At 42.3% G+C, this 27606-nt stretch overlaps 1 protein-coding gene across 1 annotated transcript in view; it reads left to right on the top strand.

Annotated features, from left to right (window-relative positions):
- Nucleotides 1-208: 208 nt before the first annotated feature.
- LOC145268864 (sorting nexin-25-like) overlaps nucleotides 209-27606 on the top strand; it is a 631480-nt gene continuing 604082 nt past the window's right edge. The window contains exon 1 of the mRNA XM_080124584.1: nucleotides 209-227. The gene's annotated coding sequence lies outside the window, so the exon portion shown is untranslated. The remainder of the gene's footprint in view (nucleotides 228-27606) is intronic.

Below are 27606 nucleotides of genomic sequence, written 5' to 3'. Positions count from 1 at the left end.
AAAAAAGAAAAACCTTAAGAGAGAAAAGAACACTGAAAAAAAAAAAAAACATAGAAAAACGCCAGTTTGAAAAAGAAACCCCACACGTATGAAGAACACGTTTTGAAAAACTTTAGAAAAAGAAAGAGGAAAGAAAAGAGTCTGATATACAGACAAACTTTTTTTTTCTTTTCCCTTTTCTCTGAACGCAGAGCGCGCGACGCAGAAGAGAAAGACAGAGAATCACGGTAAGCTGACATTTTTTCCCTCTGCTTGTTGTTTGTGCAATTTAGTCTCGTGATAGCAGAAGAGAGAGAGAGAGAGAGAGAGAAAGAGAGAGAGAGAGAGAGAGAGAAAGGAAGATTATATGTGTGTTTTAAAAAGTGGAGAGGAAAGTGTGTTCTTTTTGCTTGTCACTATGTAAGCTGTAAAAGGATTAGTACCGATAATCACATTAGTGATCTAAGACAAAGAGAGAGAGGTGTGTGCTTGCAGGGGAAACATAGTAGTAATATCAAGTAGCAAGTTAAAGGGAGAAAGGGGTGATTTTGTGGCAGACGTGAAGCGAAAGCTTGTTTTTTATTAAACTAAAAGAAATCGATTATAATCCAGTTGATGAATCTTATATTTTTGCTTATATTGAGTTAAAGGCTGAGGAGGAAGAAGAAGGAAAGGAGAGAGAGAGAGAGAGAGAGAGAGAGAGAGTGAATAAAACTCATAAGAAGTGATTGTGAAAGCTTTCTTTTTGTGATCTAAGTATATCGATTGCATAATTGTTATTTTTTGTTCTTTTTGTTGTTTCTCTTGTTGAAGCTAATTGATATTGTGTATATTTGAATGTTTTGAGTATCATGGGGGGCACAGAGAGATAATCAATAATATTGATGAAATAAATAACTGAATTGCAAGAATGTCAGCTGATGACGTCAAGAGGGAATTGCTCGTACGACGGGGGGTGACACTGATCAGAATTTAGATAGCGAATGAAAGGCTGCTACTGACCTAGGAGATCGGGAGGCTTTAGTTGACTGGGTCATGGGGCGTGGTCGGTCAGAAGAAGACGCTACTGGGGAACAGCGGCGGTCAACAGAAGTTTCTCGAGCTCTGTTGGAAAGGCTAGAATTGCTCGAGTTTAGAGGGGATCCGGGTGAACTAGATGATTGGATACATGCTCTTTTAAAAAAAAAAAAAAAGACAGTTTATGACCTTTCTGACCCGGACGTGATCTCATTGGCATATGAACATACGACAGGGTCAGCGTCGAGGTTTATTGGTCAGCAGATAACCAGTCACCCCCAGTTGAAATGGGAGCAATTGTGAGCAGCTTTAGAAGGGGAGTACTCCGGGGAGCAAACTCCCCTTGATGCAATGAGGAAGATGATTCAAATATGACAGCAACGCAGAGAGAGCATGACCTCGGCGACCGGATATCCAGTTTGGCTGGAAGAGCTTTCCCTGATGAGAAGCTGAGGGAAAGTGGACCTGTGCAGACGTTATTGGCTGCTATATTGGAAGAGGCTTTAAGGGATAGAGACATCCAAGCCAATGTTATTAAGGATGGTCCAGTCGAACTGCAGTAAGCAGTTGAATCGGCCTGGAGTAGGGAGCAGGTATGGGCACGAATTCGTTGCCCCCGGTTACAGGAAGATGATATGGAGAGATGTAGTCCTAACTGAAAGTATCAACCGAGGTGGGTCAAGAAAACTCCCCCTCAGAGAAAGAGGGAATGCCAGGGAGCCCCTACACCCCCTCAGAGAAGGAGAGAAATGGCTCGTTTGGCCTATAGATGGGAAAGAAAGGTGGTTGAGAGTAACCCGATCTGTGAGAGACGGGGTCATTATAGCCATATGGCTGGTCGATGTACGGATGCGAAGATGTAAGGAAGACCATCCCCTGTCCCACCAGACAAGAGAGTTGAAGGTCAGGCGGTCAGAGTGGAGATTGCCTCCCGCTTACCCAGGAGCGGCTTAGGGAAGAGACCAGCTGGGTTACGACCTGATGACCCTTACGGACCAGGAAGCCAGGCCAGCCAAGGGGTGAGGGGGCGCCTGAGTTCCTGAACCTGTGGTCAGTTCGGTCATATGGCATGAGGCTGCCCAAAAAGGAAATGCTGGCGTTGTCAGGAGCCAGGCCATATGCGAAGAGAGTGCTCCCGAAAAAGGGGAGACTCCTTCATGCAGAAGCAAAGAGAGAACCCGCTGCCCAAGGAGGAAGAAAAAAGTCAAAGTGAGTGGAAGTTCGCTATATCTTGAAAGAGAGTTGAGATCTTAAATTCCAGATGCTGGTGGGAGGCGTGAAAGTGGCAGCTCTGATCGATACGGGAGCCTCGGTGACACTGGTTAAATCCAGTACTTATCGGAAGATGACCAGCCGAGGCCGTTTGTGTACAGTTGACCTGGAATTGACACAAGCGGACCAGGGCCGACTATGCCTGGAAGGACTGACCAGGCTCCCCTATGAGGTAGAGGGGCAATTACAGGCTTATGTGGCACTTGATTGTGTGAGGAATTAATATTGGGATATGATTCAATGTGTGCTGCTGGTAGAGCAGTGAGAAAAAGAAGAAGAGGGTTTCAGATTTCGCCTTTTATGTACTCGGTCATGTGATAGAGAACTGGTTTGTGATTGGATAAGGCTGGAGGAAATGGATTTCAAATCTCGAATCGTGCGAGTTAGTTCTTGCCTGTGATCTAGCGAGTGTTGGCTGCTACATGTGTAAAAATAAAAACAGCAAAAATGGTTTTTCAAATGTATTTTAAAAATACTTATGAGTCATCTTATTAAAGAAAGTTATTTTCAAATAGGAAACAAAAATATTACTCCAAACTATAGGCATCCCAACATGGTTAGATCCTGCACCATTTTGGACATATCTTTATTTACATAGACTCGAGTGACTTTTGACTGCAGCCGCGGTGGCCAAACCTGCTTGTCCCGCATCGGCTCATCAGCCACAAGCGTGCCTGCAGTCGATGTGGAAAACCCCTTTTATAGAATCTTTGTTTGCAAAGTACTACCAAGATATATATGTCATCACAAATAAAAATGATATATCTAAAACATACAATTTTCATGGTTGTAAAAGATTTATTGGTGACCTTATATGTATAAACGATAATGAGGAATTTGAAAAATATAAACATCTTATATATTCAAAGGAGTTAGAATTAAAGTGTGAACAAAAAGGGACACAAGTACATTTCTGGATTTCGATATAAAAATTAGAATTTTTGTTTACAAAATATTTGATAAAAAACAAACTCCTTTCCCTTTCAGATAGTTTGTATGCCGCACAAAGATAGTACCTGCCCTGCATTTATGTTTTATGGAGCCATTATGTCAGAGTTTCTGAGAATAGCTTGCGTTACCTTAAAATTAATAGATTTTATATCCATATGTTTCTAGCTTAATAATAAGGATGATTAAACAAGATGGCGATAAAACTAAAAAAATTTAAACAGTTAAATAAAGTATTTGTTCCTAACCCTGATGCTTTTGAATCGTATAAAATTAACCAGAATATATCAATAAAGGAAATCCAAAACTATGTTTGTAATGTATAAAATATATTAAAATGTGTGTGTGTGTGTGTGTGTGTGTGTGTGTGTGTGTGTGTGTGTGCCGCAGCTTACAGCGCCTAAGCTCCTCTGGAAGTTTCTGTCAGGGTTACCTTACCCTTGGCCTTTGTTCTTTTTTTTTTTTTTAATTTTTTTTTTTTACATAGGCATCACCACATTATCAAGGCCAAGAGGCCACTCAAGGATAAGGGTTAAAGACTGTACAGTAGAAATTGGACAATATAGTAATCATTAGTAATGAAAATTTGGTAAATTTGATAACTTATATGGAACGGCTCATCAAGAACTTATTTACGTTAGACTTGAAGACAACCATATTGTAGTCAGCCGGAAAGCAGGAAAACAGAAGACAATTCCACAGGCGTGCAGTTCTAAGAAAGAAGCTTTGTTCATGGAATCTACGTTTAGGTTTAGGCACAGATAAAGAGTGGGGAGAATTATTGATAGTGTTTACAGCTAGATGAGTGTTTCTTGTGAAAGTTTGGCGAGGGGGAAACCATAGATTGAAGCTCAGTCGAACACTTTCCATGAAAATAACGATACATCAGAGACAAACTCGCAACATCTCTTCTGTGAGATAGAGGTTGCAAGGAAGAGAAAAGGACATCTCCTACAAGGCTACAAAGTCTATTTTGAACTCTATCAAGGCAGGATAAGTCCTTTCTAGCAGCTCCTGCCCAGATGTGGCAACAGTACTCCATCCTTGGACGTACCTGGCTCTTATATAGATAGAGAATAGCATCAGCAGTGAGATATCTACCGGATCGATAGAAAGATCCCACCATTTTTCCAGTGGCCTTGGCAACAGATTTGATGTACGTGTTCCATTTAAGATCAGGAGTAATGCTCAAGCCAAGAAGCTTGTCAAAACTTGAGCTAAACTTTTGAGCTAAAAGAACCTTGGCCCACAAGGCAGTGGAGGTCCAGTTATACGGCGCAGGACACTCGCCATTCATCAAAGCCCCGTCTGCGTGGCAGTGGTCACAATGTGCACGTGGGGTTCATTTGTCTGGGAGAAGCACAGTATGACGCTAAGACATCTGTGTGCTTTTAACACACGTCCATACCAGACCATGACCCAACAGCGTGTGGAATATGCTCTGATGCCCAGCAACCTGTCCCAGTCATGGATCAAATGGCATGATGGGTGGAGAGGGCTCCATGAGCCGTGGTGATCGCAACCTCTCTAGAAGAAGGAAAACTCTGATATAAAACCTTCGGCAGTTGCCGTATCCAATGATGTTGACTTGCTCTTCTTTTTGGTTCAATGTAGCAGTTGTTTAGAGAGTGGGATTGTCTTAATGTAAAGTCTTTCTTCACTATAAAAAGCTTCAAGCCCAGGCATTACTTGATATATAATGGAATACACATTTTACCATCAGTGTGTATCTTGATAACAAAAAGGTTGGCTGCAGCCTAAAACGGCAAACGGACACTCAATGAGGACTGATGCAGATATAGGCGTCAATGGAAATAAAGGCTCTGGAACATCCAAGGTCTGGTCAGGCAGGTGTTCCGGGCATCACAGCCTGGACCTGGTCATCAGCAAATGTGCAGGACTGTAGAAGGTTCATAGAAGTGACCGTCCGGCACGTGCTGCTAGTGGCGCTCATGTTTGCCTTATTTGAGCTAGAGATATATTAAGTAATGGCAATACTCGAGAACAAGTTTGCTGCCATCATCTATCTATCTATATATATATATATATATATATATATACTCATTTATTTATTTAACTTTTATATATTTTTAATAAATAAATGAATAAGAATATAAGTGTAAGGTTTGCGTTAAGCAAGCTGGTTTTCCAATCCGACAGCGTGTCGCCGTGAACGAATGTAAACACATAATGGCGATTCGCCTCCTTTTATAAGGGGGATAACTCCACTTATGCAAAGTCTGAGCGAAAGGGAGATAACTCCTTTCTGGCCTCTACATGCCCCTCCCCCTCGTGACCACAAAAGCAAGTTGTTGTGGTCATCTTTTATGTGGAGAAATATTCATGCGATTTCCCCCGCATTTGTGGCGACAAACCCCTTGGGGCTCTCGTCCTCCGACTTGACGTTTCCCTTAACGGAGGAGGACTGTATTTTTGGGTATCTCCTCCCATGGTATCTTCCACTTCCATTTCTTCCTCATGCTCGCTTGGGGATTCCGTGTCGGCATGTTGTTCCACCTCCATTGCCTCCTCCGGAGGTTGTGCCTGTGGGGTCTCCACATTTATAGGTGGGTTCGGGATTTCTTGTCTGATGTTACGAGGGCCATCCACTACCGGGTGTATTCTGCGGAGAAACCGACGGTTGCGCAATGTCACTCGATTGCTTCCATCGACCCGGACTTGGTACTGTCGGTACCCCTGGGTCTCCATGATTCTCCCCGTCTTTGTCCATCGACGTGGGTGGTTCCCGTCCTGGTTCTGAATCTGGACGTAATCTCCTACCTGGAGTTCCCGGAGTGGGCGACAATGTTGGTTGTAATACTGCTCGTTCCTCATGTGTCTTTTGGCCATTGCCACTTCCCTTAGTTTGCCTATTTCTGTCTACTGTTTTCGAACCTGGTATTTGTCCCGCAGGACAGGAAGGTGGTCTTTAATGACCCGACCATACAGCATCATGGCTGGGGACATGTCCAGATCTTGGACAGGCGTGTTCCTATGGGTCAGTAGTGCTCGGGTCGCCTGATCATGGCACAGGCGTCCATAACTGTCCGTATTGTCCGCCAGTATACGTCTCGCAGTTTTGACGGCTAACTCTGCGTGGCCGTTGCCTTGGGCATAATGCGCTGATGAGGTACGTTTTCGTATGCCCCAATTCCTCAAAAAGGAGTCGTATTCCTGGGATTCAAATGGTGGTCCACAATCCGACGAAATTTCTTCCGGTACGCCGTAGGTACAGAACCAAGTCCTCAAGGTATCGCACACCGTCTTGGCTCTTCCCGACGTCATTAGGGCCACTTCAACCCATCCCGTATACCTGTCTGTATATACCATAAAGTGTCTACCCTGCATCTGGACGAAGTCAACCACCACTTGTTGGAATGGAAATTCCGGGTCTGCTGGGGACATCAAAGGTTCCCTGGGCTGAGATGGTGCGATTTCATTGCACGTGCGGCACTGGGCTCTTGTTTGCCTGATGTTAGCATCCAACCCTGGCCAGAATAGTCGTTGTCTCGCATTCGCCAGCATTCCGTTCACACCCTGATGAGCGGAATGAAGAGATTCCAATACCTCTGCGCGGAGTTGTCGAGGTATTAGGATTTTGTTCCCCTTGATGATCACTCCTTCCAGGCAATATAACTCCTCATGCATAGGACAGAAGACTCGAACTACGGTTGGGATATTGTTACGTGACTGGGGGAAGCCATTTTGAATCAGTTCTTTCAAAGTCCTGCATTCTTCGTCTGTGGCTGCCGCAACCACAATCCTTCCCCATGTGATGGCTCTTAACGTAGTATCATTCTCGTACATTGATGTGAAGGTGGCTTTGACTGCGGTGTCAATGGATTGGTCCTGGTCTCTTGGTGGGGTGCCCGCTGGGTACCAAGATGCACAGTCAGGGGCCAAGTTGAGATTTCCCGGTCGATGTTTTATTTGGAATTTATACATGAGTGACTTTTCCTTAAAGTTTAACAGGCGTGGTTTTTTTATATTCTCCAGGGCTAGGTCTGAAAATATCTTTATGAGCGGTAAGTGATCCACTGTAATCACCAAGTCTGGGCATCCGAGTATGAACATGCGGCATGATTCCAACCCATAGATCAGAGCCAAGGCTTCACCTTCCACTGGTGCATATCGTGATTCCGCGTCGTTGGTAAAACGGGATCCCGCCAGGATGAGTTTCCAATGGCCATCCCCACAACTCATGTTTAATTCCCCCTCACATCTACAGTGCTTTTGAAACAGAAAATACGATATCCCTGTTTTGCTGTAGTCTGTCGCGAGTCCTGTTGCTCTGTTCATTTCGAACGTTTGGATGCCTTTTTCAATTCTTTCCACTATTATTTTTTTCGACTCTTGGAATACCTGTTCCAATGTCTCATCCCAATAAAATTTCCTGTCCTTTGTTTTCAGCAACTCTCGGAATGGGGCCATAACTTCCGCTTGTGAGAATGCATAGGAGACTTGGTTTACGAGTCCGAACCAGGACCTAACCCCAATAATATTTGTCGGGGTGGGGAAGCTCAGGATGGCTTCAGTCATTCTTCTTGTGGGTTTGACCCTGTTCGCTGTTACTTGAAACCCTGCGAACTCCACTTCCATGTCAGCAAAGTGAAACTTGTCTGGGTTAAACACAATCCCTCTATCGGCGCAGTGGTTTATATATTCAATTGTGTGCCAGAATGAGGATTCCATTGAGTTGTCCCACAGGAGACTGTCATCTATACACCGAGTTTTTCGAGCTATGTCCATGGTGATATCATCAGATCGACGGGTGTAGCCATCTCCTGATCCATGGAATCCTTGAGGGGCTCGACAGTACCTGTATCGACCCCATTCAGTGATGAACGTGGTGGCGTTTTGGGCAGCTGGAGACAGCGGTAAACTGTGGTAACCATTCCACACATCGAGTACAGTCTTCCTGGTATGTGCAGGTATTACCGAGACCTGATTGAATAGGGACGAAGTGTGGTGCGTCTCCCTCATGGTCGCCTCGTTCAACTTTTGTAAGTCCACCGTCCGCCTTGGGGATCCATCCTTTTTTGGTGTGACTACCATTCTCGAGCACCAAGTAGTTGGTGTGCCTACCGGTACGGGTTCGATTATCCCCAGTGCCACGTCACGGTCTATATCTTGTTTCACCTTTTCCTTCCAATGATGGGGGACAGGTATTGGTGTGTGGATTGCCGTCGGTGTCGCATCTGGAAGGAATTTTATTTCTAAGGGTTTACCCTTCATTACTTGGAGTGGTTGGTGTGGACAGGTATTGAATGCGCTGACCTTGAAATGTTCCTTTAGCCATTGCTCCAATTTTTCTCTGTTAATGTCGGTTGGCTCCAATGGGATTGCTGCTGGTTTCTTCGGAGCCGGTGCTCTGTGCGGATACCCGGAAGGGGCTGTCTCTTCTGTTTCCGCTGAGCTGCTTTGCGATAATGATGTAGGAAAATTGGATTGTAATAATTTCAGCTCCTTAAGTGCCGTTTGTGATAAGTAGAGCCCGGATGTGTTGTCAGACACATACACTGCCTGTCATGTTTCTCTTGATCCCACCTTAATATGTAAAAACAGGACCCCCTTGATGTGTAACTGGCTATTTGTTATACCCCTTATCCGATGGGTAGTTGGAACCAAGTACCCATTTGGGTACCCGAGGAGTCCTTGGGCTCCTGTGTCCACGAAGGCTTGGATGGCGTGGGTGCTCACTTTCATCGGCTTCTTTGGCACCCTTCCAAAGGTCGCATGACACTTGTTCATTACTCTGCTGTAACTGAGGGGGGCGGTTCTGGGGCGCCCACCTGGAACTGTTTCCCATTCCACTCAAGGTGAGGAATGTTTGCCGGTTGTCTCTCATTGTGTCTGTGAGTAAGGGCTTTATCCGTGGTGCAAAACATGAACGACTCCCCGCTTTTTATAGCCTCCGTTTTGGATCTATTAATTTTCCGGCACACCTTTTTAATGTGCCCTACTATTCCACAAAAGTGGCACTTGAGTCCCACTGCTGGGCAATCTTTCCGGTTCATCGATCCACCTCGGTGTGATGTTTTCCATAACCATTGCAAGGTTTTCTGTCCCGTGGGGTCGACAGGGCCTTTGCCTCATGCATTTGTTGTACTTGATTCGACCTTTGTACCCCAGACATCGCGAGAGGTTGTGTGGTATCGGAAAAGTGTGGAGTTGCCTCGTCTGTTGCCTACAGGCAAACCAACTGCGAAAACTTTAAATCCAAGGTAGGAAGTGTAGCTGCCTCTGCCAGTACCCTTCTCTGGTGTTCGATATTTCTTAACCCTGCCATCATTTGCCCGGCAACCATATCGTCTGAGTAATTAACCTGCTGCCGGCAAGTGGGTTCGTTCGGACACTGAATACGAAATTCACAAAATTTCGCCTGGCCACGTAACCTCGATAAAAAATGAGTCACTGACTCACCCTCATTTTGCTTCATGGAGTGAAACGTTTGTCGGTGGACTTCCTTGTGTAAGCCTCGAAAGGCCACCAGTCGTATTTGACGAAGAAGGTATTCCTCTGCCGCATTGTTGAGTCGTTCTGGTCCAACGAGCTCAAACAGTAACCTGTTCGTTTCCGGTGTGCATGCTTCTCGCAGTTCGTTTCGAATTGCAGCTGGATTTTCGAGTCTGCACATCTCCTTGTACCGTGACCAGGTGTCTAAAAAGAGTGCCCATTCGCTATCTGTTGAGTCCAGACCTATAGAAGGTCGCTGCATTCTTTTTGTTTGTGGCGTGTTCGCTCGTCCGTGTAAGATGTCCTTCCGTAATTCGATGTTTTCTTTTTGTAACTCGACTAGTTGACGTAATAAGAGAACGTTTTCTTGTTCCATAGTGTAACGATATCTTTAGTTCACTGCTGCGATATAAGTATTTCACGTTTTAAAGTGACAATATGTTCGTAGCGCCATGTAAGGTTTGCGTTAAGCAAGCTGGTTTTCCAATTCGACAGCGTGTCGCCGTGAACGAATGTAAACACATAATGGCGATTCGCCTCCTTTTATAAGGGGGATAACTCCACTTATGCAAAGTCTGAGCGAAAGGGAGGTAACTCCTTTCTGGCCTCTACAATAAGAATGTAAATATATAAAGTACTAATAATAGTAGAGGGTGATAAGTAGTATAATGGATTAATCCTAATCTTATAAATACAACCCTGGTAGATCAAAAAATACATCCATTTAGAATTTGGAGACGAGACGAATCTTACATGTAAGGAAGACATTTTTTTTATAACATAAATAGGTTAGCCAAATTAATGAAGAATAGGTAACTAGATCCAATATCTGGAACATTTTTTGTTTTCATGGTTAAAGGAAGTGGTGTTTGATCAACACTGCTAGGAGGGGCATAATTTAACATACTGTTTTGTTTTTAAATCCCCGAAACAGTGCTTCATGGTAAACAACTGATGATCCCTTAAATTAACATTAGGACCACTAGCATAGCTAAGGGGGGGGGGGCGGTCTGCCGCGGGTGACAACCATAGAGGAGTGACAAAATTCCCCCCCCCCCTTCAAATTTTTCAGCCAGGCTAAGGTGAGAAAATAGTCGGAAATAGAATTTATTTCTTATATATTATGCAATTTTTAAGTTTTAGTTTAAAAAAAAATCTTTTTTTTTTAGAATATTACAAACTCTTAAAAAAATTCATTAGTCATTGAAAAATCTTTTTGCCGATTTTTATTGAAAACTCTAAACCCTGTACTTTTGAAATCATTTGATGAGATTCATTTCATTTTTTAACTGTGAGAAAAAAATTAGAAAGAAAGGATTATATATATATATATATATATATATATATATATATATATATATATATATATATATATATATATATATATCTCCGGCGGGGGGGGGTCTCCTAGCCAGCAGCAAATCAAAGATAAAGAAGTGTGAAAAAATCTTCTAACAATTTCAAAGTGTTGGAGTCAAGTAAAATGGACATTAAAGGAATTAATGAATTCAAAAGTTTTCACACCTCTACGCAAAAATACTTTTTGGTGACATTTCTTTTTTGGTTTCAGTTTATGTGCCTGTACGGGAGGGGAGGGGGAGAGATATAAGGCAATAAATCTCAGACTACTGATAGAAATTATTTTTAAGAAATTATTTTTACTAATTGGTAGTTTTCATATCGCTTGACAATTTAGTTGTCATGTTTCTCAGCTACTGAAAGACACACAAAAGACGGTGTAAATTTTCCAAGATAAAAATGTAAGCGCATACTTTTTAAACTATTTTAAAGACATTCAGAATGTTTCATGAATTGAAAATTAATTTAATTCAAGTCTGATGTAAATAAATATATCCTGAGTAGCCCACATATATAGTATGGCTCTACCCAAGTTCCACCACGACTGATTTTTGTTTCGCTATCTACCCAACACTTAACCTTATCCCTGAGTGGTGTTCGTTAAAGTAATATAATACAGTGATTGCAGGTGATTAAATGACTTACTGACTAAATAGTTTTCCAACGAATGATAAAAAATATAAAAATTAAATAAGTTCTTTTATATATAGTTTTAAAGGTTAAAAAAACTTCCAAGACTAGAGAGAGAGAGAGAGAGAGAGAGAGAGAGAGAGAGAGAGAGAGAGAGAGAGAATATGAAAAAAATAATTACATTTTTATATAGTTCGTCCTTCACTGAACAAGCGGTGAAAATTTCATATTGACCAGATAATTACCTGATTTTTGGTAAATTTTTAAAGAGAGACTTCATCAAAACAAATCTTACAACTGTGCTCTTTCTTATTTTATTTTTCTAAGACACACACCACATTAAAATTTATAAATTCATTTGCCGAGAATTACAGCATCCACCCACACCGAACCTATTTGGTCAAAAATCAGGACGTTTGAGAAATGGCCGGCGTAGCTGAAAGCACTTTTTTTTTTTTTTTTTTTTTTTTGTCAAAAATATGAATTTTTGGACCAATCAAGCTTAATTTAAAAATCTTATTTTTGCAAGCCTCTGGGAGCCGCTAAAGAAATATAAAACGCACAGAGAACTTCACAGAGAAAGGGATAACCGACACCAACAGCAAGCTCACCGAGTGAAATTCAGTAGCTAAAATGACAGCTTTTCTCGCACATCAAAGAACATTGCTTGACTCTCTCTCTCTCTCTCTCTCTCTCTCACTTCGCCACAACACATAGTAGGACTATTTCTCTCACGCTCTCAAATCTTCACCTTCTTCCTCCCTTCCTTCTTTCATACAGACTGCCACCTTGGCGCACACTAAACAATAATTTCTTTTCTTTTAACGAAAGTAAACAAAAGTTTATTTTACATTATTTGGTAGTGTATTTCTTTTTATTTATTTGTGTCAAGGGATTTATGCAAATCCCCAACAATTGGAAACCCGACGTTCGTCTACAAATTGGTGACAACCGCCATTCAAAATCCCCTACACAACCCATCTCCATTTTGTCCAGTGCTAATATACATGCATACTCCTCATGTGACTATATATAAAACTAGTCGATATAAAATTGGAATGGAGAAGGAAATGAAGTAAAGTCTTTTAGTGAGTTATATCAAAATAATTCATTTAAAGCAATTTTAATATTTATTAAAATGTGTCAATGCTCAAAACAGATCAAATCTGGTAGAAAACTGATATTCCCAACTTTAACACATCCATATATTATGGCACAGAACTTTAACACATCCATATATTATGGCACAGAACTTTAACACATCCATATATTATGGCACAGAACTTTAACACATCCATATATTATGGCACAGAACTTTAACACATCCATATATTATGGCACAGAACTTTAACACATCCATATATTATGGCACAGAACTTTAACACATCCATATATTATGGCACAGAACTTTAACACATCCATATATTATGGCACAGAACTTTAACACATCCATATATTATGGCACAGAACTTTAACACATCCATATATTATGGCACAGAACTTTAACACATCCATATATTATGGCACAGAACTTTAACACATCCATATATTATGGCACAGAACTTTAACACATCCATATATTATGGCACAGAACTTTAACACATCCATATATTATGGCACAGAACTTTAACACATCCATATATTATGGCACAGAACTTTAACACATCCATATATTATGGCACAGAACTTTAACACATCCATATATTATGGCACAGAACTTTAACACATCCATATATTATGGCACAGAACTTTAACACATCCATATATTATGGCACAGAACTTTAACACATCCATATATTATGGCACAGAACTTTAACACATCCATATATTATGGCACAGAACTTTAACACATCCATATATTATGGCACAGAACTTTAACACATCCATATATTATGGCACAGAACTTTAACACATCCATATATTATGGCACAGAACTTTAACACATCCATATATTATGGCACAGAACTTTAACACATCCATATATTATGGCACAGAACTTTAACACATCCATATATTATGGCACAGAACTTTAACACATCCATATATTATGGCACAGAACTTTAACACATCCATATATTATGGCACAGAACTTTAACACATCCATATATTATGGCACAGAACTTTAACACATCCATATATTATGGCACAGAACTTTAACACATCCATATATTATGGCACAGAACTTTAACACATCCATATATTATGGCACAGAACTTTAACACATCCATATATTATGGCACATTGTAGAATGGAAGCAAAGTCTCATTCGAACATTTAAAACAACTTTATTGTACCGTTAACATGGAAGGAAGAATAAAAAAGAAGGGTTATAAGCAAATACATCCATGAGCATGAATGAAAACAAAAGGGTTAAAAAGTGTGCTGTCAATAGGGAAGAGAGAATAGTTCATATATGATGGGAACATGATGACGGAACTTCTCTTCAACACCGCAATTTACACCAACAAATCTGTTTTCTCTCAGCCGTCAAACTGCCTGTCCTCTGCAATTAGTCCCTCTTAAAGCAGCTTATATTTACCTTATATGCAAATGAATGCCACTTATAAAAAACATCCAGTTACAAATACAAGTTCTTTGCCCCTTTCTTTCTGCAATAACAGTACCCGATATGCCAAACAGGTGCACTGCCACTTTTGTGAGTTGTTTCTTCTGTTACCTTCCCCTGCTATCACTATCACGCAAATTGCAGGGAGATTGTGATCATTTCCATGTTTCTTATCATTGATATTGTTATCTGCCAATTTTATTATCGTTTTTTTCTGATTCTATCATCCTCTCTTCTGATTTCTGATCTTATTCCAAAAAGCAATAGGTTATCCTTGAATGGTACACTATTTTTATCAGATATTTTACATGACATGGGATGCCATCAACCAACGATATGAGGATTTATTTTATCTATTTTTCCATCATTGCTAAATCTGGTAGTGCACCTAGCGTTTGGAGGAGGTGTACCCAGACATGGTTTCTCACTTTATACAGAGTGTTAATAGCTCTAATTGGTGAGATCTATTCCTTTCATCTTCTGTTCATGGCTAGCGCAGTTGATGGTGTTGTATCATCTTTGAGTGTCACATTATACCATATATATTTGAATTGAAGACTGCATCCTAACTGCAATTCTTTGTGATGACATTGCTCTGCTACACCATTACCTCTCGGGGTGGGGAGGCATTGGCGGCACATTCTAACTCCCCATTCACTCCAAATTTCTGAAATTCTTGACATTGAAATATCTAGGCATTATCAGTTAAGATTTTAAGTGGAGGGTCATGTTAAGAAAAGACTGCTCTTGACATATAATACTTGGTGTCTCCTGCTGTGTTAACAGGCACCATATTGTGAAATGTGTCAATGTTATGGAATGTGTTATACCCATGCCAAACCGAAACCAGCTGCTATCTAAATTCAATTTTTCCTTTTTGCCACCGGGATGGTGCTAGATCAGCTTGTTCACACTTTTCACGTGATCATATAGCTGTTTTGATAGATGCCGTCATAATATATGTAGTTTGACAAATTCTGGGATGTTCCGTTTTCCAATGTATCATATGAATCCGATCAATTGATTTGTTAAGACTGATCATCTGACCTGCAGAGAATGAGATTTCTGTCTTACTATATCAATCCACCTTTTTGGTACTCAAGTCAACCTGCAAGCTATTCATCAATTAGATACTTTACGATCGCAAGTCTCCTTCATACACAGTCAGTATCAGTCAATTAGTGGCAAACGCAAAATGAGTGAGTGTGGCTATGCACGACTGTGGCTTACCATTGTAGTACATAATCAGGTTCTGTCAAAGTTATGTGCTGGGCCTCATTTGAAGTTAGCACACATCTAAAACAGTACTAAATCATTTCAACACCACACTTGTTGCCAAAGAACTTGCATCAATCCATGCAATCAATTTGTGTCCAGGCTTGTTCCTACACACTCTAGTAAATGTTTCAACCATCATTTGCATGAGAGAATTGTCATCAAGTTGTTCTATCCTTTTGTTACCACAGTCACTTGTCTTTTTAGTACAACAGTCGCTGCTTGAAATCACATGCAGACAGGTAAATGTCCCACTAATTTACTGTAAATAGAAAATGGAGTGTGTTGTGTTAACACACTAGGTAACTCTGGAACTGGGCTCCCTCATCATAAAATGTTACACTCTTCCCAGACCTCAAGTGCCCTATCCTTGAAGCACTTAGGGTCCTTGGTTATGAAACTGAATGATTCTAGTTTCATTCAAACTATCTCTGTCGACATGTCCTCACTGACGTATACGTTGTCAATGTAAGCTGATATTGCTTTCCTTGAAAACGCCTCTTGCATCAAAACAGTTTTAATAATATAATGTTATTATTAGCACATTAGCTCCACTCTCTCTATTGGTTTACTTCTACTTGTGTAGCTGCCATTGCATACCACAAATTGAACCGACATAAGTCCAGTTCAAACAGACAAAAGTTTATAGAAGTCAGAAGTAATTGTAAAGATGTTCAACTGTCAGAATCTTCTAATGAAAGGACACTGTAACAGGTTTTATATGTGTCTGTGCATCCCATCTACTAGGAAAATCTGTGAACTGATTGTCTCAATTACCCGACCCTAGACAAATTTTGTCATACCACAACTTTCCAGTGTCTTCACCCACACTGTCTCTAAACTTGTAGAGACTATGCTCAAGACCTGCTGATTACATCAACTTCTTTCACCAGGATTTTGTAATTGTAAATTGTAAAGACAGACTCTTTCTCATAAGAAACGTTTGAAAGAGTCAGTCTTTACTTTCCTCCTTGATAGTTTATAAATAAAATAAGATACAGACAACTTCTACGAAAGATTTACCTTACCTTTGATAGAGATGAATGTTTCCCTGGTACGCTTGTGTGTAACCTTTGAAAAAACTACATCAATGACAGACAGGTCGTGAAAAAAAAATTTCTTTTTCCACAGGCAGGTTTTCATGCGGAGCTTAGAAAAAGTATAAACACTCACAGGCAGGCAGCATGCAGATTAAAAACAAATATGTGTATAAATGTTTATATATATATATTTACTATTGGAATTTAGATTCAAAATCCAGTATATATAGTGTATATATAACTAATAATATATATGTATTATATATATATATATAACAAGAAAGGAGAAAAAAGAGAAGAGATCTGCCTTTGAAGAAAAAAAGTTTTTCGCATTTCTATATATATTCTATGGCATTGAGCCCATGCCATGTTTCTGTTCTATGCAGCCTTTTTTTTTTCAGGTTCGTATGTGTCGATGTTGTCATCGCTCTCGATGACGAAAGTGTCCTGTGTCTCTGGGTAGTCTAAGTTTGGGGATGTGGGTGAGTTTTGCGGTGTGTGTGTATCGTGTTTAGCAGTATGGCTGTGCATTCCAGAGGCTGGATGATGTCGCAGTCTGTCATGGGCCTATTGTGTGTTACACAGAACTGAGCATCCTCATTTGGGTTGTAGCGACAGCTAGGCTATTGTGAACTCGTGATCGTTTTGTCAGCCATCAGGGCCATCTCCAGGTTACAATGCACTATGTGGTGCTTTCTCTTCTTTTCCGGGCTGTACGAGTGGGACAATAGAAGCAGGTATTTGCTGTTTTGTCTCAATTCCCTGGTGTGTGTGCTATACTCCTGCGTGTACGTGCTGTCTCTAAATTTGTCGATGTATTTGTTCCATATGGTTAGCCACATCAACAGGTTAAGTTCGATGGCACCCCATTCTTTGAGTTTGGTTATGGGGCAATGTGTATCATACACGAACATCCGGTTACACAAAATTTCCCTCTCTCCCAGTAGGTGTCGCCAAGGTTTCTCATTGCTCGTACTCAAGCTTGGGGTTCTTCTCAGAAGCTGCTTGTTCACGTTGACATACGTCTCCATTCCCTCCAGTATACACTTGCCCTCCTTGATGTTGTTTGGTGTGAACTGTAACGTCATCAGCTGGGTTTTAGTAGTAAGATGAAGACACGTACAAGATAAGAACATAAGTTTTATTAGTGGCAAAATACATATCTTTCTGAGTCATCGCCAGGGGCTGTAATTCGTCCCTAAATGGTAAATCGTCAGAGCAGTGACCCTACATCCCCCTTTTGGTTGTAAAGTTCTTTACAAGGACAGTCTTTTAGGTGGTCGAACTTGCTGACCGCTTCTAGTATATTTCCCTTGGTCAGGACATCTGGAACTCTCTAGTGGGATGTTTGTTTGGTTACTGGGAAGGTTTGTTGAGTCATCATCACAGCTATACATAAATTCATATCGAGGTGAACGTGGTAAGATGTTTGCTTCCTGTGGAGTAGCCAAATGAGAGAAGCTGGTTTCTCCATTCCTTAGGCACAGATTACTTTTGTCGCATCGGTGTAGTCCTGAATCTGTCTTAACTAGATCTGACCTTGGTGATAGAGTTTTACTTGTCTTAGGTATCTTAACCCAAACTGGTTGTCCTTTTTCAAAGGCAGGACGGTCTTTAGCCCGATGACGCTTGTCATAGTTTTGCTTTTGTCTGGCTTTGCGCCAGACGTCTGCTTTTCTATGTTCCTCTATGTTTTGCTGATCAAATGAATTTCTTTGAGGAATGGTAAGGATCCGTGTTCTTAGTTTTCTATTCATTAACAGCTCTGCAGGACTCTTGCTATGTTGCAAAGGAGTACTGTGATAATTTATGGGTCTCTTGCTTTCATTAATAAGTTTTTGTTGTCTGGACTGCACTTCGGCCTCTCTGTTTCCTTGTGGATGAGGTGCAGGAAATCAAAAACGTTTGAAAAGCTCATGAATTCACTTCAACTGAATTGTGGACTATTGTCTGATATGATTGTCTCTGGAATCCCATGCCTAGCATATATTGATTTGCAATGTGCTATTACGCTAGCTGAAGTGGTTGTCCATAAATGGGCTATTTCAATCCACCTGGAAAAATAATCAAGAATCAAAAGATATCGGTGTCCCATGAATTCAAACAGATCCATTCCTATCTTCTGCCATGGATATGCAGGTAATTTGGTGGGTTGTAGTAGTTCTGGTGGATATTTTCTTTCTTTTTCACAGATACTACAATTCCCAACTTTTTCTGTAATTTGTTTAGTGAGACCAGGTCACCACACACACATTCGCGAGCTCGGCATTTGACAATACCTTGGTGTCCCTCATGTAGATGCTCTAGTATGTCTTTTTGAAGTTTGTTAGGAATGACAAGTTGGCTCTGATACATAAGAAGTCCCTGGTAAACAGTTAAATCATGGTTGACAAACCAGTACTGTTTTAGTTCAGGGTCCTGCCTTGCTCTTTCGGACCAGTGATCCATCTCATAATATTTAATTACCTGACTGCAGATTTTATCAGTAGTTTGCTTTAGTTTGCTTATCCTCTAATCTTTCATCACTCGTTGAAATATTTCCTATGACTGAGCGGATAAATGCATTGGTCTCTGTCTCCTGATGGATATCCTGTATAATGGGACTACTTCCAGGTGCTTGGGACAACGTGTCTGCTGTTGTGGGGTCTTTATCATCTGTATATATGATATCATAGGAGAATCTCATTAATCTCATGTGGAAACGAATTTTTGGAGTCAATTCATCAAGTAGCTTCAACTTCAACAGTGCTAACAGTGGTTTGTGGTCTGTTTCGATGGTGAATTTTGACATTCCAACTAAGTAATCTGTAAATTTTTTGCAACACCAAGTGACTGCTAGTGCCTCCTTCTCGACCTGTGCATATCTATGCTCTGTTTCTGTCAGAGATCTTGAAGCATAAAATACCGGTCTCCAATTATTTTCTTGCTTCTGAAGTAGTACTCCACCTAGGCCATAGCTAGATGAATCTGCTGATACTCTTGTCAGCTTGTTAAAATTGTAATTAGTCAGTACTGGTGTGGAACTTAGTTGTTTCTTCAGGGTCTGGAATGCTGCTTTTTGAGGCTCATCCCAGATCCATTCTGACTCTTTTCTAAGAAGCTCTCTAAGTGGTTTGGTGGTGTCAGCTAGACTCCTAGCAAATTTTCCCTGGTTTGCCATGCTCAGTAAGCGTCGTAATTCAGACACATTCTTTGGTCTGGGCAAGTCCATAATTGCTGCTGCTTTTTCAGGATTTATTTGGATCTCCTCGTTTTATATGATGTGGCCCAGAAATTTTATGGTTCTTACAGAAAATACACATTTATCATTCAGTGTGGCTCCTGCAGCCTTCATTTTCTGCAGTACTGCTTTTAGTTGCTAGTCATGCTCCTGCTGGTTTCTTCCACATCATCTATATCACAAATGACATCTGATATCCTGCACAAAATGTGTCATCTCCCTATGAAAGGTTTCTGGTCTGGAACTTATTCCGAATGGAAGGCGTTTGAAACAATACCTCCCATAAGGTGTTATGAATGTGGTTAGGACATGCGATTTTTCATGTAGGACAATTTGATAGAATCTATTATTGCAGTCAAATTTGCTAAATACTGTGACTCCGTCGAGCTCAGCCAGTAATTGGGCTGTGGTGGGTAAAGGAAATTTCTCCCATTTCGCGCTTTCATTTAGCTTTGTAAAGTCGATGCATAACCTAACTTTACCATTAGCTTTTTGGACGGCTACTGTTGGGACACACCATTCAGTTGGTGATTTGACTGGACAGATTATGTCCTCTTTCTCCAGACGTTTCAGTTCTTCCTGCATCTTCTGTTTCATAGCCAATGGCAATCTTCTAGGTGTAACGATAGAAAAGGGCTGAGCTCTTGCATTTAAGCATATCTGGTACACATGTTCCAGCTTCCTGAGGCCTGGAAACAATTTTGGAAACTCTTTTTTATACTGATGCCCTTCACTTGTCACACTGCTCTCAGCAGATTGAGGGCTTTGATTGCTGGTCCACTCAGTAGAGGTCCTTCCAGGTTTTCTATAACATAAAGGTCTTGCGAGTTTGCATTGTCCATGGCCAGTTTAGCTTTCACATATCCTATGTGGTTTATTCCGTGATGACCCGGTCCATGCAGTGTTTTGGTTGTGAGTTGAAGAACTGGTCTGGGATTACGGTGACATCTGCACCTGTATCCAGCCTAAAATTGATAATTTTGGTACAGGTCTTAGTGGTAACCTTGATTTTAGCCTGCCAATTTGTATTATTTTCAGTGGTAATTGCACCTATTTTTTTAAGAGTGACAGAACCTAAAAAGATTTTCTTCTTCCTCTCTTATTTCTCTAACCTTCTTCTTATCAGTTATGCATAAAATTTCATAATGCTTTTTTTGCAAACAAATTCTGCAGTGTGCATCTTTTGCTAGGCGGTCATTTATATTGTGAAATGGAAATTTCCCGCAACGTATGCATTTGCTAGGCATTTTCGATTTCGGATCTGGTTGTTTGCTGAAGTTTGTCTTGTAGGTTCACGTTGTAACCGAGTTGATTTGATTTACTACATCGATACCGGAGGAAATAGTCTGCATCTGTTGTTTTGAAGTTTCATAGGCTCAACCTATTTGTAAGCACTTGTCTAGAGTAAGCTGTTTATCAGACAGTAACTTTTCTCTAACGGTATCGCTTCAAACTCTGACAACGACTTGGTCTTGACTAAGCCTATCTTGTAGCTATCCGAAATTGCAGTTCTTTGCAAGTTGTCGAAGAGCAGCTATATAGGTCTCAATGTTTTCTGATACTTCTTGCTTGCGAAGATGGAATGTATAAGATTTTTAAGCTTTGTGCGTTTTGCCCACAAAAAAATCTTCAAATTTCTTCATCATCTTCTCTAGGTCAGTCTTCAGAATTAAACTTCAACCCTTCATATATATCATAACTATTCTCCCCCATAGTTGCTAAAAATACTGATGTCTGATATGAAGTGCTTGCTTCTCTAGACAGTCTACTGGCGATCGAAAAATTGAGAAAATTTCGTTAAAATTTTTGCCCGTTATTTGCAATATTTCCAACAAGAGACATTTGTTCAGGGGGTGGAATATTAGCAGATTATTGCTTTATGTTGTTATGTTACGAAGCGTATGGTGACAAGCAAAAAGAATAGACAACACAGGATTAAAAATTGGACGAACTCAACAATTTATTTTCGAATAAATAACACAGAATAATAACGAGCTGTCGTTGGGGTGAAGATGGCAGAATGTTGTTGTTGTTGTTGTTGTTGTTGTTATAAAGCGCGACGATCCCTTCGTTGTAGTAGTAGTAGCAGCGCTGCTGGTTATAATGCTGTGTTAATGGCGATAGTTGTTGTTGTTTATAAGGCGCGACGAAGCCTCCGTTTGTAGTAGTAGTAGTAGCAGCGCTGCTGGTTATAATGCTGTGTCAATGGCGATAGTTGTTGTTGTTTATAAGGCGCGACGAAGCCTCCGTTTGTAGTAGTAGTAGCAGCAGTGCTGGTTATAATGCTGTGTCAATGGCGATAGTTGTTGTTGTTTATAAGGCGCGACGAAGCCTCCGTTTGTAGTAGCAGTAGCAGCAGTGCTGGCTATAATGCTGTGTCAATGGCGATAGTTGTTGTTGTTTATAAGGCGCGACGAAGCCTCCGTTTGTAGTAGTAGTAGCAGCAGTGCTGGTTATAATGCTGTGTCAATGGCGATAGTTGTTGTTGTTTACAAGGCGCGACGAAGCCTCCGTTGTAGTAGTAGTAGCAGCAGTGCTGGTTATAATGCTGTGTTAATGGTGATAGTTGTTGTTGTTTACAAGGCGCGACGAAGCCTCCGTTGTAGTAGTAGTAGCAACAGTGCTGGTTATAATGCTGTGTTAATGGCGATAGTTATTGTTGTTATAAGGCGCGACGAAGCCTCCGTTGTAGTAGTAGTAGTATTGGTCGCGACAGCCGTAGCGTTGTAGTGATGGCGAGGCTGGCGGTCCTTCTTCTGTCTTTTCCTTGGCTTCGCTAAATATAGCAAGCATGCGGACGTAGTTGTAGACAATGGTCAGTGATGAAGAAATTGCCCCCAGGTCGAGAAAACTGTGTTTCTTTTGAGTTGTTATTTTCGCTACGGTGTGTAAGGCATCTAAGCGTTCTGCCCGTAATTTCGTGGAGGTAACCATGATCATGTGCCTCGACTTTGGTGCCATGGCAGCGATCATAGAGTGAATCCCTATGTAGTCAATTTCTCCCCAAAGCGGTCAGGAATCATGAAACTTGAGTGGTGGTCGTCACGGTGACACGTGGCAAACAGTATGACGGCGTCCTCAAGTCAAAACGAGATCTAAATCATAACATCATAACAGCTCCCCCAGATCTCATTTTGACTTGAATTGTCCAGTGCGGTCATAGTTGCATGTGTGAATGGAATCAACCCATGATGAAATCCTTAAATCGTTTAGGAAGCTGGCCTCGTGTTGACCGATTCCGAATCAGGTCTGATCTGTATCCCGACGGTAGTCGAGGGGTTTCTATGTATATGGGGTCCTGCAACGCTCTGTGTGCCCCTGCCTTGGGTGGAGGCGTTGTCTCTTCAGTAGATTGACGAGTTGGGTAGGGTAGAGGAGGTAGATTGGGGGACAAATGTTTTGGTCGTGGTATTAATCGGCGGATATGTGCCCGGTGAACCCATTCACTCTCGCTGTCATCATTTTTTATCTGGATCACCATGCTGTTGGTCTTAGCAACTTCGAAGGTACCAATCCAGGGTAGGTGAGATGCGTGAGCAATAGCTGATTGAGGCCGGTGGATTAGTACCTTGTCACCGACTTGTATTGGTTCCTTATTCATGTCCTTGTCTAAATTTGGGTTTTGGGCGTGGTCAGCTTCATTGTTGGCCAGCGCGACGTGTCGATGAACTTGTCTTAACAGGGCATTGACCTGCATTCCGTAAGCCGTGGGGCTGTGGTTTGTGATACTGTTGTCGGGTAATCTTGGTAAACCAATGTTGGGCTGCCGACCAGTGATTATATAGTGTGGTGACGCTCCAGTGGCACTGTTGATGGTAGCATTCATTGATGAGATGACGGATTCGAGGACGTCGGTCCACTCACAGTCTCTATCTTCGCACAGCATGTATATGGCGTTTTTCATCGTGCGGTGCTGTCGTTCAATGTTGCCTGAGCTTTGTGGTCGCCCGGCACAATGTAATTCCTGCATGATTGATGTGAGTTGGCAAAAGATCCTGTATACCTCCCCCGTGAAGTGGGTTCCGCGATCGGATGAAACAATGCGTGGTATTTCCCGGTGTCGAAGGAAGAAACTGTAAATTCCACGGGCAGCATCGATCGCACGATCTCGGGAACACGGCACAGCCGTAAGGTGTCTACTGAAACTGTTCAGCATGGTTAGGATGTAGCGTTTCCCCTTTGAAATTGGCATCATGACGAAATCAATGTAGATGATTTCGAACGGTCTTTCTCCACGTTTGCAGTGTCCGGTGGGCCAGTCCTTGCATTTGCCATAGTTACCCTTCCGCTTGGCACATGTTTCGCAGGAGTTGACATACGTCTTAATGTCATGGTCCTTGCATTCCCACCAGTAGCCAGATAGATGTTCGCGCATGCGGGCGATACCTGAATGATTGACGCAGTCATGGGCCTGATGACGGTACTTGGGACGGAGTTTGTATGGTACGACCAGTTTTGGGGAATGATTGTTGTCCCTAATCATCAAGACAGATGTGCCGGGCTCCAGGTAGAACTGGTGGATGTATTTGTTGAGTATGGGGGCCTGATGGTCATCGGGGTCGATGTTACAGTTTTTGCTGGAGTTATTCGTCTGGAGGGTTTTGATGATTCTCGACAGTGTGTTGTCCGTGCATTGTTCAGCAGCGATATTGATATGGTCGCAATTGTATTTTGTGGGGATGGTCGATGTGGAGTGATAGGCAAAGAACGCATCCACAATATTCTTGTGGTGGCGGGTGTTCTGAGGTGTGTGTGTTTCGGGGATGAGCATTGATCCATCAATTTCGTCCATACACCAAGCTGGGATGTAAATGCGTAGGTCCGAACCCTGGATTCTGAATGTTTTGCCTGCAGGGTTGGCGTCAGCTGGTGTGTTATTTTTTCTTTGGCCATGACTTCTGCTGAGCATGTCGGCCCAGACATTGGATTCGCCCTCCACAAATTCCAGGACGAATTTATAGCATGCGATCTCTTCCTGCCATCTGCGGATTTTGGCATTGTTGAATACCCGCTGATCCAGATAGGTTAGTGATCTGTGATCGGTGAAGATGACGAAGGGGCGGCTGTGCAGGAAGTAGTCGAATTTTGCTATGGCCCACTTTATTGCGTATGCCTCGCGTTCAGTTGTGGACCAGTTTTGTTCCGTGGTGTTAAATATGTGTGAAGCGACTGCTATGATCTTCTTCTTTCCCCTGTCATCTTCTTGCATTAGGATGGCCCCACATGCGGTGTTACTCGCATCAGTGGTGAGCGTGAAGAGTTGATCAAAGTCAGGGAATGAAATGACAGGAGGCGAGGACAGTCGTTTCTTTATCTTATTAAAGGCCTTGTCCGCCTGCTCAGTCCATGCAAATGGTTTGCCAGCCCTATTCAGTTCATGGATGGGGGTCATGATGCTGGAAAATGTGTCCGACCTGATTTGTTCCTGTACCCGTGTCTCCAGGAATTGCCGTATCCACACTAAACGACCTATGAGGCCTTGCAGTTCCTTTTTTGTTGTTGGAGGCTTCATTTCCATGATGACGCGGACGTATTCGGGGTCGGCCTTGAAACCCTTGCTATTTACGATGCGACCGAGGAATTTTGCTTCGTTCGCGAGGAAGGTACATTTATCTGGATTCAATTTTAGTCCAAATTTACGTAGGGCGGTGAATAGTTGCTCCAGTGCCAGTATGTATCCTTCAAATGTTTTGGCGTGGACTAAGTTGTCGTCAATGTACGAGGATATGTTGGTGCAAGATGTAACAGTGGCCAAGGCTTCAGCTATGCAGCGGGAGAAGATTTGTCCGGCAGATGTGAGACCAAAGGCGAGTCGTGTGTATTGGTAGCATTTGCCCTTCCATGTGAATGCAGTTTTGTGTCGATCACGCTCGTCGATAGCGATCTGCTAATAGCAACTGCGAAGATCAAGGGATGCAAAATATTTATTTCCTTTGCCGATTCTGTGGAACAGGTGGTCAATCGTAGGGGTCGAGATCGACTAGGACCTTGTTGAGTGTTGCTTTGAAGTTGGCAACTACCCGGATTGCCCCGTTCTTCTTGCGAACAGCAAATACAGGGCTAATAGCCTTGGGGTCCTTACATGGTTCGATGATCTCTCTGGCGGCCATGTGCATGATTTCATCATCGACATCAGCCTCGAGAGCCTGGGCGATTGGGTGTTGCTTCTGACAGCGGGATTGGCCATTGGTTGGTATTCGAACTGGTCTGATGAAGGTACCCTTTTCTCCCTTTTCGGTATCCATGATGTCGGTGAAGCGGATGATTAAGTCTGCTGTGGCCTCCAGTTCGTCGCGGTTTGGATGGTTGGGCAATGCCACACCCACATTACTCTGTAGCCAGTGTAGTTTTTCATTTAGTGTCTTGAGGCTGGGCTGTGTGAGTCTAGTGGGATGATCGATGGTGTGGGCTCCAAATGTGGTATCATCAGCTGGTATCTTCTGTGTAAGAGCTGGTAGTATTGCTGCCGTGTGAGTTATCGGAGTGGACGCGAGCGTGCGTCTGAATTCGATCGTTGATTTTTGGTGGTCGATTGTGTAGGAGTCTAATGTGCTGTGACCAAGGATGCTTTGGCCGATCAGGATTGGAGATATAGCGAATGTTATCAGCATGTTGATCCCGTCGAACCTGGGTGAATCGTGGTTGCCGATGGCGATGCTACAATTAAGTTCGCCAAGGATATGGATGCTGCCGTTTATGCCTCTCACATGCACGTTGGATGGCGTTATTCGACGTCTGATCTCTTCGGGTATTCGAGATACTGGCATAATGCAAGTGGAGCAGCCTGAGTCCAACATAGATATGTCCGAGAACGTAGCTCCCTCGATCATGAAATGTGTGTTGACGAAAGGTGACTTCTGCGCCGAGTGTTGATGAAAGTTAAATATGTGATGGTGAGTCTGTTGGACCATGGGGTGAGCCATCACATCTCGCCCGGTCCGTATTGAAAATCCTCGGCCATGGTAGTGGGGAGAGTATCTTCCGGTGGCATATCCTTGTCGTCTGTTGCGATATATGCCTGGGCACGAGGTGGGTGCCAGTACCGACAGTTGCGTCCATGGAAGCATGCATAGCCTTTCATGTAGTTTTGGCAGATCTCAGCATCCTGATTTTGTTCATCGTCCATGCACGTCTGAAAATGGCCGCGAGTGCCAGTGGGTTTGGTGTTGCGCGGTGTTGTGGTATCTTTCCTTGCCTGTGCGCGGAGTGTTTGCCTGTTCACATTGTGTTCAGTTTGCCTGGTCCTTTGATCAGATCGTTGTGGCCTGTTTGCGTAGTACGCGATGGGACTATCATTAATTTCATCGTCCGTTTTGACACCACAGTCGATGTACCGCTGTGCATCATTAGCTATCCCACCCGCCGTATAATGCTTATTCATTGTTTTGACGATGTGTGGGTATAAGCTCGGTGTCCAGGCTTTCACCTTCTCGCTCATTAGCATTGCACCCATGAGAGAGAAGACAGTATCTGCAGGTATTTCCCGTGAGTGATCCGACTTAAATTTTGCCTTTATGTGTACTGCAGCCTCTCTAATCGTGTTTTCCAGTCGGCCGGCGAAATCTGTCAATCTCTCCCCATCTCGACGCTGCAAATCCCAAGCCCGGCTGAGGTGCTGGAAGTTCGTCATTTGGCTGCCGTGGGTCGTTATGAGGTATGCTTTGAGTTGCTCGAAGGTAGATGTGTCGTGTTGGGAGTCCGTCATTTGCTGGAATATCCCTTCGTTCAGAAGCTGTTTGCAGATTCTGACAAACTCTTTTTCGATACTAGGGTGTGTACTGATTTCCGGCTTGACGTGTATCATGTATGTTTTGTTTACATCCGTGATGAAGCGGTTAACATCG

This window comes from Euprymna scolopes, chromosome 4 (genome assembly GCF_053919585.1).
Source record: "Euprymna scolopes isolate OS-2025 chromosome 4, ASM5391958v1, whole genome shotgun sequence".
NCBI classification, from domain to species: Eukaryota; Metazoa; Mollusca; class Cephalopoda; order Sepiida; family Sepiolidae; genus Euprymna; species Euprymna scolopes.
Note: the sequence above shows the minus strand (reverse complement) of the source record. Positions and strands in the feature narration are given on the sequence as shown.